Here is an 18,129-nt window from a genome sequence, read left to right on the forward strand (position 1 = left end):
CTGGAGAGCCTCTAAGCCCATCCAAGTCAATTTACCATTCGCAATAGATTGCATTGCTTGTAATGCAGTTATTTTGTACACAACTAAACCTTAATTTAACAAAGTGCAGATATTTTGCAAGTGGTACGATTAAACACTGATTCTTAAAACCATTAGCATCCCACCACTGCCACAAGTGTAAAGAATGGAGGGGGTGTCTGTTCTTCTGCTCTCTATATGGTAGAGGAGAGGCACAGAGGACCCCAGCCAAGATTCTCTATTCGGTAGCTATGGTCGAGCAATCAAGGCCTAGCTTCTCAGGAGGTGATGCAGGCTGGTTCTAAAATACAGTGTAGTCCCCAAGCCCCCACAAAGGAATGTCCACACACTGTATCAGTTAAAACACAGTCTTTATATAATTAATATTCAAGGTTATGTACACTATCGAAATAACTCACTTTGTGCTCAGAAAATCAACAATGGTAAATATATACAGTTCTACAGTGGTACCACAAATATTATCAGATCTCATTAAAGTGCATCAACTATACTGTCAAAATGCCACACAGATCAATAAAGAGGAAACCAGCAGTAGAGAGGGGAAGGAAAGCAAGATGGCTGAACAATTGGCAGAATACTGGCCTTTAACAACTAGGCACAATTCTGTGTGGAGATCCCACCACCTGAGTAACCTGTAAAGCAAAGATGTATCACAAGCCCAGTCCATATATTGTTCTATGAGTCTGTTAGCCCTCTACAATAGTTCTACAGGCCCAATGTACCTGGAATTGTAGCGTTCGTCGATGGGAAATCGACGGCCCTTCTTGAGTGCCCTCCCTTTAAGGCAGGAGTCACGGGTCGTCGAACGTCCAACGGAGAACAGGGTGAACTACGGCCGTGAAGTGGCAGCTTCGTTCCTAGCGGTGCTCGTCGACGACAGAGCATTGGCGTCCTGCAAGGAAGAGGCATGCGGGGCACCTCAGTGACGATAGTTCTGGACCGCAAAGAGATGATGAAGAACTGTGGCCCAGAAGGGCGTCGAGTCATCAGCGTCTCTGTGGTCATTAAGTGGCGGGAAACCCACCGGTGGATGCTCCTCGGCACGTCGGCGGTCGGGCCTTCTCCAGTGGGATAAAGCGGGCGGCGATGCAGACGAAAGCGCCTTGGCTCAAATTACGTTCTTAGGCAAACAGGAGCACAGAGACTCCAGTCGGCGACGGCGGTCGTCGACAGTGGCGGACAACAGTCTGGGTGCTTCTCTTTGGGATTCCGCGGCAGTCCCCGTCTCCGGTCGGCAGCCTGTCGTAGGTCTGTCTACCGGGGAGCTTTGGCAAAGATCAGCTGGTGCATGATGGTCCCTCGTAGCTTGGGAAGAGGGCGCCTTACCAGGTCCTCTCTGGGTCAGTTCTTGGAGACACAACAGCTTTCAGATTGTAAAGGAGAGCAACAGCAATTCTTCTCTTCCAGCAGGGCTTCAAGGTTAAGATTCAGTTTCACTCCAGTTACTCTTCAGCTTCTGTACACGAATTCTAGCAGTGAGAGGCCCCCAGATATACTAGTTGATCTCCCATTGATTCTGCTGGGTCACACTCAGGCAACCAATCGGTCAGAAGGGCATTCATGCAGGCAGGCATCCAATCAGGTGCATAGTGCATTCAGGCCATTCACTCCTCTCCAGACACTTACAACAAGTTATGTGTATTGGGACAAGTACCCAGCCATTCAACACTCCACACTGCATTCATACCAGTTTCGGGCAGGGCTGTCTCAGTCATTGTGCCAACCACCAGATACTAGACATCCACAACACAGAATGCGTATTCGTCACACACTCCATTCACCCAGGTCCCACCCACAGGGTGTACCCACAACACACAGTCACTGGGAAGGCTCCAGCCAGTCTGGCCTGGACTTCACAACAACACCATATATGGAACTTCCACCCAACAGCCGGTCGGGGGAAGGGACAGAGTCAGGGCTTCCCAGAACTTTGGGAAACAAGGTAATAGGCAATAGAAAGCAAGAGGCCACATGGGCCATCTTGTTTCCTATCAGGAATCAACTGATTCCAATGGCAGGGCCTGGGTATCCCAAAATGGAGGATACTCAGGGCACCTGTCAAATTCAGCATGGAGCTACCACCAGCCCATACCCTGCTCTGTGGGCCACACACAGGTGCCCAAAAACATACACTAGGGGCACAGGGTTGTACCCCCACTCACGGGTGCCATAAGGGCATCCCATGGGTCTGTTCACCAAACGAAAAGAGAGAGCTGCACCGCCAGGAGTCCCACATGAACTCCTGCGTGGAAAACACAACAGAACACATGATAAAAAGCAGTAAAGGACAAGGATACGGAGGCCCTGTCCCTCTGATGCATTTCCAGCATCACAGTAGTCACACACTTTTTTCAATGCAGGTGACTAGGAACCAACTCTCCTTGCTGTCGGCAAGTTCATAGGATCTCCCCATATCAAGGATGTTTGTAAGTGTGAGCCCTGGCTCGCGAAGGAGTTGTCGCCCCAGCAGTAGGTGGTTGTGGATCATGCCCTCGTCATTGTCCCATTCGCACGTACTCGCAAGTTGGCGGAGCCTCCCAAAAAACTGGTTGAGAGACTCCTCTTCCCCTTGTTTCTTGCTGCACATCACAAACCTTTCAAGGTCCTGGTTCGTCAGTGGCATGAAATGTTCTTTAAAGGTGTCCTTCACGGCCTGGTATGAGCTGGCGGCGGGAGTGAGTGTTTAAAAAATGCAATGAACTTCAGGCCCAGCAGCGTAGATGAGGGTCGCCACCTTTGCTTCGTCATCGGTCTCGCCTGTTGCTTTAAAGTACATTTCAAGCCTTTTGACCCATAGTAGCCATTTTGGCCCCAACTTGGAGGGTGGACCTGAGATGTCAAATTCTGGCTTCAGCCAGTGAGCCCTGCTGTCTGGGTGCACTCCCGCCTTGCAGGGCTCCCACCACTCCGGCGTCATCGTCATCCCTCATTTCGTCAGATCGCACAGGCTCAAGCACGTACAGGCTGCAAATCTGAATTTCCCGATGATCCTCTGTGGAGTTGCGACTGCACAGGCACCCTCGCTAGGGCCGCAGCGTGGAAATGTCCTGGGCTTCCACCTCACGAAAACGGTAGTTGCTGCCTGGAAGGATGGCCTTCTTGTTCATTCCGATGGATGGGCGTAGGGAATGAGAAAGCAAAGAGATTTTTTTTTCTTTTGATAGGGGCTCCTCCTGGCCCCTTGCAGTGGCCCCTGTGGCCTTGTAGACAAGAGGTAGCCTTGTGGGCTCCATCCATTTACCCTGTGGCACACAAGCACTCCCTGTGAGGAGGTGCAACCACAGATTATACAAGAAGGCGGTGTACTCTTCCCCGCAATGTCGAACGTTCCTGGCAGGTGTCGGAGAACAATGTCGATGCATTAATTGTTGTAGTATTGTACACCCCCTGCCCAGAGTCATCCTTGTCGCCAGTCTGATGCTTGTATATCATGGCCAGGACTCCTGTGGTTAGGCCTTGCCCCCGTACCTGAAAGAGACGCGGGACACAGGTCTGAACGCTTCAGGATCCTGGCCCGCACTGGAGGGCACGGGTACGCCCACTTTATTATAACAGACATGCGCGACGCGAATGACGTCGTCGTGCTCACGAGATACCATCAAACCACCCACCACCCAAAGATTCCACAATGCACTGACACAACCACATAGAGGGCACTTGCATTAGAAACAGAAAGAAGCACCTTTTACATTGATTCGTCTTTTTGTAAAACTTTTTAATTGTGTAGATCAGTATATTTGCCCCAGTAGAGTTGTCCTGACAAGCAAGCACTTCACCTTACTTGCATCACCGCTTTAATCAGGGACCACAGAGAGCTCGATTAACCAGAGAGACCGTTTGATCCATAACAGGTAACTTTACCTTAACTTTACCTTTTCGTTTGCAGAGCACTCTGCTCATGACCTCATGCATACAGGAGATTGTTGGTGGGGACCCAGGACTGATTCATTAAGGTAGGCTTAGCCTACACCAGAAGCTGCTAAGCAAGCTGAAACTGACTCAACCCTGTCAAGCACCAAGAACTCCTACAGCAAAAGGTACATTGTGGTTCTGTCCCCCTGGTCCTTCTCCGAAGGCCACTAGTGACACTTTACAACCCATTGCTCTCTTTGTGTTGAAACAAAGTATCCTTGAACTACTGCAATTAATTACTATACCGACTATCCTCCTGTCAGTATCCAGCGTGCATCCCTTTTCCTTCTTTGGAATTGTCTGTCCTCTGCATTCCTTTACAGGCTGGGTTGTATTTTGTAGTGTACTATAACTGTCTGCTGTGATAATTACAGTGCCTTTTATCATTGGGTAATAATTGTATTTTTGCTGTGTTGCAACTAACCAACGATCCACAACCTTTGGGAGATAAGCCTGCCGTTCCGTCCACGTGACCAAAATTGAACCAGGAGGTTTATAATTTGCTTGGATTTCCAATCTATTCAGAATCCTTCTGGTGTACTAGAGGTGTGCAGCTGATTGATGGTTTAGAAACCAATATTCACCCCTGGACCACTGGTGCCCCGGAAGTTGATTTGTCACAGGAGTGCCTTGTGATCTTTGGTAAAACTGTTCTGAGATATTTTGTTCATTATCAGTGACTTTTTTGACATACTGACACATCATTAATATATTCGTATATGTAATAATGAAGCATACATAATTGTCTTAATTTAAAATTAGTCTAACTGTAAACAACTGTATGGCTTATAATGCATGAGTATTTTTTATTATTTTGAGAAATTAGCTTTATTTTTAACTGTGCCCCACCAATAACTTGCGAACATGGCTCCATGACACTTAAATCACTTTTTTTTATTTGTGTTATGGATTAAACTTAAACCTTTCACAAGCAGGTATATGATACCCATTTAAAAAATTGCACTTCAATATACACAGTCATATTTATCATCTAATTCTCGCTACCTATGCAAGAAAAGGAGGAAAAGAAAGTAGAAGGGGAAAAAAAGATACAACGGAATTGTGAGATTTAAATTCATGAAAATTATTCTACTTTTGTTCAGTTACACATTTTTCAAATTTCAGAGCTGCAATCGATAAGGGTGTGTGTGTGTTTGTGTGTGTGCCCCTAAAATTCGATACTAAAGATTTTTAAAAGCAGTTGGTGTAGAAAGAAATGAAAATCGGTTAAAATACATATTCCGAATATAAGTTAGGCATGGACATTCAATAAATAGATTCGCCAAGGATTCCACCGTGTATTTCTCCATGCAGAATCCACACTCTCGCTGTTTCCTATCGAGATTTAAACAAATTCCCAGAATCTCACTAGAAACCAGGAGGTTCATACATAGTCGTAGAAAGTTAATTCATTCCTTTCTATTAGGGAGTTTAGTGAGATAAAAAGGAAGAGTATTCAGAGGTTCTCTATTAAGATAATATAGGAATAGAGTCTATGGTTGTCATGATGCCTACCCCCGGAGCACCAGGCCAGGCCCAGCACCCCCGGGAGCAGGCATCACGCCCCCGGGTAAAAGCCCAGCGGCCCTTTATAGGGGCTCTTTGGACTCTGTCCTGGCGCCGTTGGCGCCATGCTCATGTTGGACATCAGTCCTGGCGCCATAGGCGCCAGGCTCATAAGGGGAAGTGTTTGGTGCACTTACCTGAAGCAGACCATGCTACATACTCACCTGATGCAGACCATGCTGCATGAAGAACCAAGCCAAATGAGGCTTAGGAGGGACTATTTTTCTGAAGGAACTATTTTGTTACTTGGGTGGGGCTGTGGAAGAATACTCACCTGGAACTTCTTCCAAGCACGTGCTTCGCGTTGTTCTGCATCCCAGCAGCTGAACGCTCACCGTGTCAGCTCCTGCACCTGGACTCCAGCCACGCCCGCCTCGAACCTGGAACACCTGTAAGGAAAGAAGAGAAGAGAAAGGTGAAAACCAAGAACTTATTCAACCTTATTACCTGCATCCGGAATCTTCACGCCAGCATTCCTGAAGGAAGACTTCCATTTAAAAGCACTGCGTTGCTCGCTGCAGCGCCGCGCTTCACTCACCTGTTCCCGAGACGCCGCCCGGCTCCATCGCGGCTCTCAGCACCGGTCGCGACATCCCTGCACCTAGGGGAGAGAAGAAGAGACAAAAGGTGAGCAAGGGAACACAAGAGGAAAGCCGAATTTTCAGCCATATTACTTACCGGCTTTTCTTGGTGAACCATTCCACATCTCGGGTCGGCGCCGCATCTTTGGCAGGTACCGCACCCCGGCCCCTATGGGGAAAGGACAAAAGACATTACTGGGGAATTATAAAGACATTTAGAGGGTGTCTTGATATGGGCAAAATCTTCCTCGGGGCCAGCCCTTTGAGAGCAAAAATACCCAATTCAGCCCAAAATACAGGTTCTATTGTGCTGAGCAGTGATCTCATGCTAGTGACAAATGACACCCTCAAAGTTTTAGCATATTTATTCTAAGCAGTGAATTTCATATACATTTGGGATTCAAGTTAGAGAATATTACAAAGCATAAAACAAAGAGCAATGCAAAATATAGTGAAACATGGAACTTAGATAAACATAGAGAAACATAGAGAAATATAGAGAAACATAGAGAAACACAGTCTTACGTCCCTTAATCTCAGCCCTGGGAGACCTGGGTTTTTCATAAGCTAGCTGTAAAACAAGCCCCGCTCATAGAAAAACAAGGCTGGAGGACACCGTGAGAGCCAATTCCGGGCACCTGACTGTACACGAATCAAGTCCACAGGCGATCTCCCCCTGATCCCATGTGTGCATGGATATTTTATAATCTCTTGCTGTCAGTCACCATGACGCATAGTTCCAGAACTTTCCCTGTGAGGCTGGTTCATGGAAAAAACCCAGCTCTCTCTGAGATGCTCCCTGCTCGCTCCTACCCCCTCCCTTGTTCCCATCTGCGCTGGCTGAGGAATGTCTTATCAGTACCTTCCCAGAGAAAAGGAAGATTAGCTTGGAGCCAGGGCTACCGTTAGTGAGGCTGAATATTCTAAGGGAAGCAGGGATGTATTAACCCCATCTGCAAGCTCTAAAAGGCATGCACTCATAGCTTAGTGTTTATAGCGCTTAAGACTGGCTATCTAAGCGCTATATAGGTGCCATGATGTTCCAAACACTCCAAAAACCTATTAGCTACATAGCTGGGGGCCCTCCCTGCCTGTCTATCAACAATGCTTAATTTGACCTATTTCATACTAGGCCTGCATATTCCTTGTAGCTCACTACTGCATAATGGAAGTGCTACAACAGACTACTGTCAGCATTTTTAGCACATACTTTGAATACACTATTGGCTTTCAGCGGCTAATGCTGTCATCTAAAGCCCTGATTGGCAAGGTTGCAATTTCGTGTATCACTACATTCCACCCCTATTCAACGTTTGTGCGACAAATGCTGACTAATACCTATCAATATAGTATTTAGTGCAGTGATAAAGACCTTGGGGCTTTGCAAGAGGTTTAAGCAAACTATCTTATAGCGGTTAGTTAGCGTGGCATGCAAGGTAAAACACTACCTAAACAAAAATGTACACAAAGTGAACAGTGACATATACCCTTGCCAAAACCTGGCCTACACAAAAATACCTAAATCAATTTTGTATAACTGATTGTCAGTTAAAAAGCAGCATGCAGTTAAAATGTCAAGGCAATCCAGTGTAGTCTAATCTACAATGCACTATTGCATTTATGTATGGTTACCAATTCTAAAACCTGGCAGCCTTTCACCCTAAGGGCCTACCCTCCCCCTGATCCCAGGGCATTCAAGCGTGACTATGGGCTGTGTGACTAGACACTTCCCCCAGGTAGGTGGAACCCAACCAGAAACCATCTAATTTCGTGAACAAGGTGAACCCATGGGCACCAGGTTGTCTAAATAAAAACAATTCTACTAATTTACATCAAAGCATGGCATGTGTTATTCATGCAATCAAAAAGCAAGCAATTCAATCCATATGTATGCTGGTAACTGTAGCTCTGCGTGCCAGTGTGTGGAGGATGGTTGCCCCCACCCAGTAAAAAGCCAACACCTGCTGATTTAACAATGTTTGCCATTCAATGCATCGTGTGTATATAGCAGTCTTGTTGACCTGCCCTATGGCAGACAAAAATGTCTTCATGTCTAAAATTCTGTCATCTTCAATTGGCTGTCAATACTTGTAGCAGTGCTGGGCATATCAATGGGCCCCACTAGGCCAGAAGTTCTATAGCAGAGCTGGCATCAGAACCCATAGTGGCTAGCTTATTGTGCACAGTTTCTATGTCACAAGCATATAAAGCTCCTGCAATGAATGAATCTAGCTCCCTAGCTACGCGCACTCTAGTGATGGGCCATAGAAATGGACTCCATTTGTAGCAGCTTGGTAGTACTAAGGAAACATTGCCTCATGGTAAATCTATGTCTAAGTGTATCACTGTAATAATGAAGGTGTGCATTACCAGCCTACAATTTACATGTTGTCTTACTACTGGAAAATCTAACAGGTTCACAGTGTCTACCTTCTGTGACTTGGAGAATACCCTTCTTCAAGTGGGATATCTACCATATACAATAATAACTTTAGCCACAAACACCATACTACTATCCGGCAGTGGCTGTTTCATCACACCATGGAAAAAATTCATTTAGTCAAGTTATAGTCCATAAAATCTTGGCGAGAACACTCGCTGCAGTTCTTGGTCAGAAAAACATCACATTAGACAAATTAAACAAATGGTATCCATTCAGTGACAAGAGATGCCCGACAATGTGCCAGGCCAGTACACTAGCAATTCCATGTGGATACTCATTTGTAGCGCTTTTCCAAAGAATTATTCCAAATGTCTACAATCAAAAGGTGACTCTTTGCATTAGTGTGCTGGAGACAGCTGTCCCCACAAAAACATGAAACTGGTTGGTTTAACAAAAACCGTGTCACACTCTGTGTCATATAATCAAACATCAAGTCAGTCATGGTTTCATTTACCTGCCTTAAGCTGGCTGTAAAAGTATCCAGTGTTTCAAAGATTACCATTTCAAATTATAGCTCATACACTTGGCAGCATTACTTCAATTAAGAAACTTAACCTACGCACAGGTGACTTTGATGTGCGCACTCATCTTATCTCAAAATAAATTACGCTCCTGCTTGCATAATTCTGCTGCCCCAACAGTTCATAAATCATTCTCCTGCCTACGTGCAATGTAGAATATTTTTTTTTTCTTCAAAAAACAAAACATCTCTGGTTAAAGCCATTCAGTTGGAAGAGTAAAACCATTTGGTTTTTTTTCAGATTCATCTCAACAGTGCATTTAAAAACCATTTTTCAATGTGTTAGCATTCAATTGCTGTGTCACACAGCTGTATGTGGTGCCTGATGTTACAGTCCACAATTCATTGTCCATAGTCCTTTAAACAAGAAAGGGCAAAACATGTCATTTAAATGTGTAGCATCAAATACTTGATAATTAGCCAAGTCTGCATCGTGCCAGTTCAGCAAAAGTTATTACTCTGTTGGACACTATTCGCAGGTTACAGCATTGAGTGCGGTGCAGGGCACGTTAAAGTTGAAATAGCATGTCGCAGTGGCTCGCTTTCTCTGAGAATGCGTCTGACCCTTCTTTGATCAGTGTCACCCACAAACTGCATATTAATTTCTGATATTATGAAATGTCTTGTCGTGCTTTGCCTAGGCAAAATACAAACAGAAATGTTAGGATTTCATCAAAAGTTCAATATCATTATTATCCATGTTAGGATGTCATCAAAACTTCAATATCAGCGTTATCCACCCCTTCCCATAATACCACCCCCATCTTCAAAAAGTCTCATCAGGTAACTACACACTTTATCATTGCTACTGCAATTATTTATCACCTTTCTGCATGTTTCTGGGGGCTTATTTACACTCAACCATACGGGGTGTAACTGCCTAATCACAAACTCATTTGTGCAATGCAATCATAGCTGGTCAATGGTACCTCAGACTGATCTGTGCTTTTACAAAGCCATATAGTAAGTACCCAGGTCGCACAATGCTTTTCTTTTTCACCAAAGCGATCACAAATGCCAGGCGCCAACTTGCTTCCAGTGTCTCATGATCTTGATTCAGTTTGCCCTGCTGGCATCACTCCATTTTTCAAAGGTAAAGTCTTTCAGTCCAATACCGCTTACAGTTGTACAAGCAGCTTTGTTTATTTATCTTTCTTTTCTTAGCAGTGTCTTTTCAAGCCTCTGGTTTTTTCACTTGTCATTTTTTCAAAGGGCGTTTGCTGTTTTTTGAACCACCCCTTTGAGTGCGATAGTCTAAGTTAGTTTCTTTTGTTGCTTCAACAAATCATTCATTCTTGCACTAAGCCGTGTGGCTTCTGGATCATGGCTAATGTGCAGTGTTCATGTTGTACTTCAAAGCCCCGCTCTGCATGTTGTCTCTTGCAAAACGGCTAAGCACTTTTTGTCAGTTTTGCTTCCATCTGGAATGCCATAATGTCTTTGTCAGTTACTCCATCCCCTGGCAATGTAGCTTGCAGTTTGCCAGATGTGTATTTTCTCTTCTCAAAGCGCCTAGAGGTTTCTTCTCCAGTGCACAGCGCTTTACTTCAGTTCACATCACATGGAGCATTGGAATGCAGCTTGCACAGCAATAGCGTTTCACTTCACTTCACATCACATCACATGGGAATGCGGTTTGCACAGTAATGTCTGTTGGAATGGGCAGCTGTCTTTTCTTGGCCCATTCACAGATGCATAGGTAAATGTTCAGATGTGATGTGCCCGTCTGCCATCCTGCATGAAGCCTTTGCTCCGTACCACAGTTTACTGGGCAAATTCTTTACTTTTTGAACAGCTCTCTGTTTTTTGCTCCCCCTTCCTCAGGAATGCAGGCATGTTTATCTTTCGTGTGCACCTGGCAGCGCCATGAGCACGCAGCTTATCTCTTTTGCCTATAATTCTTATACTGTGGCGGCTTCACTCGTTTCAGACAGTTCACCCAGATTAACTCTTTCTTGTACTGTTTCTGCTTTTGTTTGCCTTCACGCACCTCGCCCAAGACAGCTTCAAGGCACAAGCTCTGCACACACAGCAAGACTCTTGTTTTCAAAAGCGGCACTTTTCTTGTCATTTTTCTACTCCATGTAATTTTGCAAAATGTCAAAGCGTCTTTTTTCTTGTAATGTGCGATCTTTCAAGAGAACTCGCAACCCATTAAATCTTTGTGCTATCTTATCACACACAGATGTTTCATTCTGTTGTACCATTGCCAAACTATAACCACTCATTTCAGTGCATTAAAAAATAAAAAATGCCATATTTAGTGCAGCTCCCTGCACGTTTTTTTTTCTGCAAGAACAACCCACACTCTATTGCTTGTGGGCTGTTTAATGTGTCAACAACATTTTTCCCCCATGTATCACAGTCAACAGGACACTATTTCCAAATCATACATCACTTATAAGGCAACAGCACAAATCCATGGCATAGCATGGGGACAGTCAAAAAATACTCCAGGGGCAATTTAGAAAAATATAAATTGTTTTTCCCCCCAAACCATTGCAAACTGGTTCTGCAATTTCAAATCAATACACAAAAATCGAAAATCCAAATAACATTCACTCACTTTCCTTTTTAAGTGAGTCTCTCACCCATTAAAGCATGGCACAGCCTAAAATGCAATATAACCATTTTAGTGTGTTTCCTTTAAACAGAATTTGCCACCATTAGCACATGGAATTTTACAGTTGCCAAAAGAAAGAAAAAACTCTTTAGGCTCTCAGCACAGATGTTACTCATTCTCCTAAGCATGGCTCATTCCCCTTCAGGAATGCCAACACTCAAAAGCATACATCAAAAAAAACGAACCTTCGCCTCCGAACATTACAGCCCCCACTCGCTAGCACACTGGGGCTGAGTCAATGGTTAAATCACTATTCACAATTTGCATGTCAAATCCCTGCAATTATTTTTTTTTTTTCCTGCCCTCATGACAGAATAGAGATGAGAGCTCCGTCTCATTATGCATTCCAAATTACAACTTTAAACTTGGGAAACCACATGATAAAATTCTTTTTCTAATTGAGCATACATCTTTCTTAACCATTCATCGGAGTGCTTTAAACAAAGCCATTTCCCGCTTGTTTATTGCCTTGTACTCCCTGGCACCAATCCCATGCAATAAGTCAGTCACGACTGATTTACTGAAGGGAGTCTTAACCACACAAGCTATCGGCCACGGCAAGCCGACACAACATTGCTGCCTTTTGAAGTCTCAGAGCTGCAGTGAGACCATCAAGGAAATGCGACAGCCTGCTCCCCACTCTACACTGTGTTCTCTCACACCATTTGTCATGTCAGCATGGCACTGCTCTTCACAAATCCCACAAAGCTGCCACCAAATGTCTTGATATGGGCAAAATCTTCCTCGGGGCCAGCCCTTTGAGAGCAAAAATACCCAATTCAGCCCAAAATACAGGTTCTATTGTGCTGAGCAGTGATCTCATGCTAGTGACAAATGACACCCTCAAAGTTTTAGCATATTTATTCTAAGCAGTGAATTTCATATACATTTGGGATTCAAGTTAGAGAATATTACAAAGCATAAAACAAAGAGCAATGCAAAATATAGTGAAACATGGAACTTAGATAAACATAGAGAAACATAGAGAAATATAGAGAAACATAGAGAAACACAGTCTTACGTCCCTTAATCTCAGCCCTGGGAGACCTGGGTTTTTCATAAGCTAGCTGTAAAACAAGCCCCGCTCATAGAAAAACAAGGCTGGAGGACACCGTGAGAGCCAATTCCGGGCACCTGACTGTACACGAATCAAGTCCACAGGCGATCTCCCCCTGATCCCATGTGTGCATGGATATTTTATAATCTCTTGCTGTCAGTCACCATGACGCATAGTTCCAGAACTTTCCCTGTGAGGCTGGTTCATGGAAAAAACCCAGCTCTCTCTGAGATGCTCCCTGCTCGCTCCTACCCCCTCCCTTGTTCCCATCTGCGCTGGCTGAGGAATGTCTTATCAGTACCTTCCCAGAGAAAAGGAAGATTAGCTTGGAGCCAGGGCTACCGTTAGTGAGGCTGAATATTCTAAGGGAAGCAGGGATGTATTAACCCCATCTGCAAGCTCTAAAAGGCATGCACTCATAGCTTAGTGTTTATAGCGCTTAAGACTGGCTATCTAAGCGCTATATAGGTGCCATGATGTTCCAAACACTCCAAAAACCTATTAGCTACATAGCTGGGGGCCCTCCCTGCCTGTCTATCAACAATGCTTAATTTGACCTATTTCATACTAGGCCTGCATATTCCTTGTAGCTCACTACTGCATAATGGAAGTGCTACAACAGACTACTGTCAGCATTTTTAGCACATACTTTGAATACACTATTGGCTTTCAGCGGCTAATGCTGTCATCTAAAGCCCTGATTGGCAAGGTTGCAATTTCGTGTATCACTACAGAGGGGTCGCCCTCAGCACTAACTCACCTGATTTTACCACCGGCAATTTAACCCCTCAACGCATCGCCTTCGTTCTGCACCTGAAATAAAGGACAGATCACAGGTTAGGAAAAACAACATAAAAGGAGGCTCACACTTGAACTTTTGCATCTTCATACTTAAGGCGTATCGCTCAGAAAAGTCAAGTGGATTTGCCAGCGCCATTCTGAAAACCAGTGAAGTAACTGGACGAACGCGTGCCCCTGCACCAGAAGCTGGATGGAGAGTTCATCCTTCCAAACCATAAGGTGAGCTTAAACCGGGGGTTTTGGAGGAAGTCAGAGAAGAACGAAGGGGGAGAGGGGAGAGCAAGCACACTATTCAGCAGACAGTTAATCCCCTTTCTCATCTGCAGAAGGATATTCCTACGGGCCAGACAAGCAAGATTTGGGGGTCCTGTTCAATCGGTGGTCCGAATTCTGCGCATCACGCTTGAAGAGGCCACAGCAACCTAGACCAGACCAGCGCCTCCGTGGGAGCCAGGTAAGCGTTACAGAACGCGAAGCCTTCCTACAAATTCCCACCCAGGCGCTATGGAAACTTCTGAGACTGACCAGTTGGCCCAACTACTGGGGGAATTATGGGCCGAAGTACACGCCGCTCGTCAAGAGACTAATGCTCTCAGGAGGGAAGTGATTGTAACAAAGGAAAGAGCTGATGACCTGGCTAGACAGCTTTTGCAAGGTCAAGCTGGACAAACTCCTTTACCCGGTTCCGGAGGGAACCCCGCTCCTGTGCTTTCCAGTAACCCGGTGCAGATTAATCTACCTGGAAACATGCCGCTGGCCCCACCCAAACGCTTTGCTGGGGACCCCAAACGATTCGCCGTATTCATGAATCAGTGTCGTTTGCATTTCCTGTGCAGACCTGGGGCCTTCCCTAATGACCAGACCAAGGTAGCCTTTGTATTGGCATATCTCAGCGGCAGTGCTGCCGATTGGTCAGTTCCACTGGTAACTCAAGATGACCCGATTCTTCGTGATTTTCAAGGATTTCAAGCAAGCATGGAAAGGTTATTTGCTCGTCACTCCCAGGGGCAGGCTCTAGATGACGAACTTCTATCTCTGCGACAGGGCAATCAAGACCTCCTTTACTACATTGCAATCTTTAATAGACTAATTGTGGAAACTGGGTGGCCAGAGGATGAAAGAATCACGTTATTTTATCGAGGTCTACGCGGAGAACTTAAAGATGTCCTGGCCCAACTTGTAAATCCGCCCCAAGAATGCTCAGAATATATAGACTTAGTGGTCCACAGAATGCAAAACAGAAAAGCAGATCGGTCCAAGTTTGAGACCCGGGTGTTAGTCAAGACCCACGCTAACCTCAAGGGGGCTGAAGCCTCTGAGCCAATGCAAATCGGAGGAGTTAAAGGACCTTTAACTCAAAAGGAACGTGAAAGAATACGGCAGATGCACTTATGTCTTTATTGTGGTTCCTCTGGACACTTTCTACGAGATTGCCTGGCAAGGCCGCCCAGGAAGGTGGTAGGAGCCGCTGATAAAATCCATGAAACCTCTATATCGGGAAACGACCCCGCCCGACAAGAGTAGGGGTCCGCTTGCCGAGCTTGAAAACAAACTCTCAGACCTTGCATTTCATTGTGCCAATGGTCCTCGTAGATCCGGAACAGCCTAAGCGGTTGCATGCAATAAAGGCATACATCGATAGTGGGGCTATAGGAAACTATGTGGATCGTGAATTGGTCTCCAGGATTAACCTCCCTCTGCGTCCTAAAACCAGCAAAGATGTCATCACCACAGTTGATGGTACCGAAATTGCCTCGGGACCGGTAACACATTCCACAGCTGAGGTGACACATGTAGGTCCGGACGGCCATCGGGAGGCAGTTGTGTTTGATGTAATCAAGGCTCCACAGTTTCAGGTTATTCTCGGAATCCCTTGGTTAGAGACACATAATCCTCGAATTGATTGGCGAGCAAAGAGAATAACCTTTCCGGAGTGTGCACGAACCTGCTACCCAGAAAATCTGAAGATCAGTCTAGCATCAGTAACCTCTGTCTCCATGCAACTACCTCCGGAATACCAAGACTTTCAGGACGTCTTCCAAAAGGAACAGGCCAACACGTTACCTCCTCACAGATCGTACGATTGCCAAATCGATCTGGTGCCCGGTGCACAACCCCCTTGTAGCAGGATTTATGCCCTTACTGAGCCAGAGAATCTGCATTTGAGACAATATTTAGATCAATACCTAGCCAATGGTTTCATTCGCCCGTCAAAGTCTCCGGCATCCTCGGCTTTGTTCTTCTTGCCAAAAAAAGAAGGCGACCTTAGAACTTGTATCGATTACCGCGCATTGAACCAGATAACTGTTAAAAATCGTTACCCTCTGCCTTTGATCCCTGAACTCCTTGACCAGGTGAAGGACGCTTGCATATACACCAAGTTAGATCTCCGGGGGGCTTATCATCTGGTACGAGTAAAAGAAGAAGACGAATGGAAAACGGCCTTCCATACAAAATATGGACTATTCGAATACCAGGTGATGCCTTTCGGGTTGTGCAACACGCCTGCTGCCTTCCAATTCTTCATGAACGATGTCCTTCGGGAACTCATCGATGTCTGTGTTGTCGTGTATATCGATGACATTCTGGTGTACTCCTCTTCGGAATCAGATCACAGAAAACATGTCAGGGCCGTCCTTGAGAAATTGCGCCAGCACAAACTGTTTGCAAAACTGGAAAAATGCGTTTTCCATACCACCGAGGTTGAGTTTCTTGGATTCATCCTGACACCTAAAGGGGTCCGAATGGACTCACGGAAAGTGGATGCCATCCTCAAATGGCCATCACCTAGTTCGGTGAAAGGTGTTCAAAGCATGCTTGGTTTTGTCAATTTTTATCGCAGGTTTATCCCGGAATTTTCATGGGTGGTGCAACCCATCACTGCACTCTTGAGGAAGAATAAACGTTTTGAATGGACCGAAGAAGCTGAACAGGCCTTTCAGGAATTAAAAGCTAAATTTACGTCTGCACCTATTTTGAAACACCCGCGTCCTGATCTCCCATATATCGTCGAAACCGACGCATCCAGCTTAGCCATGGGAGCTGTCCTGTTCAGAGAGACCCCGAAACCAACCAACTGCACCCCGTAGCATTTTGGTCCAGAAAGTTCTCGCCGCCGGAGATAAATTATGCAATCACTGATAAGGAATTATTAGCCATTAAGTCCGCCTTTAAGGCTTGGCGGCATTATCTTCTTGGCGCCAGGCATACCATCACCGTGATCACTGATCACCGAAATTTACAATATTTAAAAACTGCCAAGGCTCAGTCTTCACGACAGCTCCGATGGGCTTTATTCTTTGCTGAGTTCGATTTTGTAATCACTTACCGTCCCGGCTGTAAGAATGGCAAAGCGGACGCGCTATCTTGAATTGGAATGGGAGAAATGGACACAAACTCAGAACCTGTGCCAATAATTCCCGAACAAAGAATCTTGGGGATAACCACTTTACAAACCCTTGAAGACATTCAAGCACGGGTAAAACTATTCCTGGACTCTTCAGCCTTGCAGGATTGGATCAAAAGAGGGTCTGACTTTTCAATCAACGATGGCTTACCTTACTTCCAAGGACGTTTATTTTTGCCAGAAAAGGAATTGTAAGAACTGGTTATTTCCCGTCATCACGATACTCTGATGGAAGGACATCCTGGCATTGCCAAAACAGAGGAAAAAATTAAACGACAATTCTGGTGGCCGTCCTGGCGAAAGGATATTAAATCTTTCGTGATGTCCTGTGGAGTTTGCGCCCAAAACAAAGGTCAAAAAACAAAACCCGCCGGTCTTCTTCAACCCTTAGACATTCCACCAGCACCTTGGGACACCTTGTCACTAGATTTTATCACGGACCGGCCCTCTTGTAATGGATACAATACTATTCTGGTTGTGGTGGATTTATTTTCCAAGATGGCCCATTTTATTCCGTTGAAAGGATTACCTTCAGCTTTTGTTCTTGCCAAGGAATTCCTCGAAAATATCATCTGTCTGCATGGATTCCCGTCCATACTAATCTCTGATCGGGGAAGCCAGTTTATTTCTCATTTTTGGAAAAAGTGTTGTCAACTGGCACAAATCGACGTAAGACTCTCAACCAGCCACCACCCACAGACCGATGGTCAGACGGAGAGAACGAACCAGACCCTTGAACAATATCTACGATGTATGTTGCACAAATCGGAGGGTAATTGGAAGGATATTTTATGGGTGGTTGAATATGCATACAATAACTCGATACACTCTGGAACTGGTCAGAGCCCCTTTTATACCCTATATGGACATCACCCTCGTACTTCAGACTTGGACTCACCTTTGAGCCTCGAAATGCCCGCAGTGGACCATTTGCATTCTACGATTACTGAAGCCTTCAAGGATGCTACTGCACACTTACAACATGCGAAAGGGAAATACAAAAAGAATGCGGATCTGCATCGAAAGGAGGCGCCTCCATACCAAATAGGGGATCAAGTATGGTTGGCTACCAAACACTTATCGCTCAAGGGACCTCGGACTTTTAATCCAAGGTATATAGGCCCTTACTCGATCAAAGCTATAATTAACCCAGTGGCAGTCAAGCTAGATCTACCAGCTAA

This window comes from Ambystoma mexicanum, chromosome 1q, assembly GCF_040938575.1.
Source record: "Ambystoma mexicanum isolate Mex_15411 chromosome 1q, UKY_AmexF1_1, whole genome shotgun sequence".
NCBI lineage: Eukaryota > Metazoa > Chordata > Amphibia > Caudata > Ambystomatidae > Ambystoma > Ambystoma mexicanum.